Source organism: Tuber melanosporum (genome assembly GCF_000151645.1).
Source record: "Tuber melanosporum whole genome shotgun sequence assembly, scaffold_9, strain Mel28".
Taxonomy (NCBI): Eukaryota; Fungi; Ascomycota; class Pezizomycetes; order Pezizales; family Tuberaceae; genus Tuber; species Tuber melanosporum.
The window spans coordinates 80,555-82,999 of NW_003299139.1; positions in this window are offsets into that span (position 1 = coordinate 80,555).

Here is a 2,445-nt window from a genome sequence, read left to right on the forward strand (position 1 = left end):
TCTGCATGTTGTTTGTCTGAAAGGTTTTTGCGGGTTTCCACTTATCCTAGTCTAGGTGGTCCTATTCCTGCTGTTCCTTCTCATCCCTTCTTGCTACACTGCCTGCTTTTTCGCATTCTTCATCTGTATGGTATTTGTTTAACAAAAGTCGCCATGAAATATTGGAGGGCAACTTTCTATCTCAAGCCATATACCAGGCTGACCCTGTTAGTCGAGCGTGGAGATTCAGGTTATCCATTTTTCCCATATAGGTCTGAATGTTATTTTTATTCCTAACTAATTCCATGTCCTGTATGACTTTTTGCCCTTTTTCTAGGGAGGTGTACTGACTGGTGCATTCGTATTCAAAGGGAGTCTGTGAGCTCAGTTCCAGGACATGATCTTCTCCATAGAGGCGATTCTTGGCACGCTGATACTATACTGCTATTGGGCTGATATGATCCACTTTTATCCTCGCCAGGGCATAGATAACACATTGACGATCATTATTCTAGATTCTTATATTTGGTTCGAAGTAATTTACATATTAGGTTAACCAATTGTAGATGCATTCACTAAGCTTTCCTTCGAATAATGGAGGTGGGTACACTGGTTGTTTAATAGTTTAGGCCAGTGCTTCTGCAAGCACATTGGCTGTTCCAGGTTGTTCTGGGGTTACACCCCGTTTGAATCAGGATGGTCCTCCTCCAAGTTGTCCTCCATTTCCATTATCATCCCCATCATTGATCCTATCATTCTGATTAACACATAGTATTATAGGAGTTGTAGGATACCCTTCTCTCTGCTTTCCCTTACTTTGCACAAGAATTTCCTTGGGTTTCTCCGTTTCTGCTACATCTTCCCAATCCTCTGGCACTGATTTCAACAAAGCATGCTAACCGCTTGGTTGTCCACTATCTAGTGCTTTAAGCTTTTCAAGCACTTGGGATAAGGTATCAGATTTATGTACTTAATCTCTTTGGATGGTGAGGATATAGTCCTTATAGCGGTCTGTATATCTTTCTTGTCTGGAGGCCAGATTAGATATTAAGTTTTGAATTACTTGATTCTGTTAGGTCTGTTGTATTCCAAACTACTAGAAAGCTTGTTCCAGAATAAGATCTCACTTGAGAGCTTCTTGCTGCAGTTGGGTAGTAACCTCCTCATAATTCTCTTGTCATACATCTTGTACTGCTAATTTAGCAGCTATTTTATGGTTAATCCTTTCTTGGATTTCTCTGACATTTGGTTCTACTACCGTACACTGATATAACATAATGGCTATGTCATTGTCATGTATATCTTGTCCTTCCAGCAATCTTTGCTGTACCTCTTTCAGCTCTCGCATGTTAGCTTATGAGTCAGCTGACAGAGCATCGAAGGCAATGTTGGCAGTATTCAATACTGGTTAAAATATCCTACCATATTAGACCTATGAGTATTCTAACCTTACGAGTAACTCCTGCTTGGTCTGCTGCATGTGTATTTGGACGTGGTATAGAGGGTCCTAAAATGTGAGAGGGGGCCCTAGAAGATAGTGGAACAATAAACATTTTGCATGCCAGTCCTCCAAAGGGTTTCGGGAGAGCATGGGGGAGAGAGGACAAATGGCTCAGAGTCGTGAAGTGGTGATCTCCAGAGGTATCCATTGGATCCACTGGAGTAATCTGCTTAAGAGGTTGTGACATCTCCTTTGCTCATTTACGAGCTTCCTTTTCTTGTGCATGGGCTAGAAAGTGCGAGTTCTTGGAAGTTTCAGTTTTGGTAGGATATGTAGCCTGATACTTAGTGTCCTGTTCGTGTCGTGCAGTAGGAAAAGATGGGCAGATAGATAGAGAGCCTTATAGAGAGTTTAGTTGATTTCCGAGTCTCCAAACTAGAGGTACAGGAGCAGAGACCCTACTACTAAGAGAACCTTCGTCACTGGTATTCCAGTTAAAAAAGGGTTGCTAAATGATTTCTGTTCCGTACCAGATTTTGTATAGCTTCTGAAATTGTTGTTCTGTGGGAACTAGGTCTAGGTCAGTATACTACAAAGGAGTTTCTGGTACCCGAAATGGTATCTCTGAAAGCTCGAATTGACTAGATGATACTTGACTGATTGATGGCAAGTGTACCTTAGTTGGTAGTTCAAAGAATAAATTGGTATGGGATAGTTCTTCAATGGTATCTAGGCTGACCGTGATCTCAATGACTTAACTGAAGATGTGAGTCGAATCCATGCGCTCATAAAAAGAGGTAAAGTGGTAACAAAAAATCATTAGACCAAAGAGCCTTGGTAATAAGGAAATTAAACAATATACTGTTAGGTGGAGACTATCTGCTAGATTTCTGAATTGTCTAAGCCAATTGAAATTCGTTTCTGTAGACAGAGATTGTCTGGGAAGGCTCGAGTTCACTCTTTTCATTCATGACTACTAAGAGTGAAGTAAATTCTCATGGGTTGCCACGCGCTTCTCTTGCCGA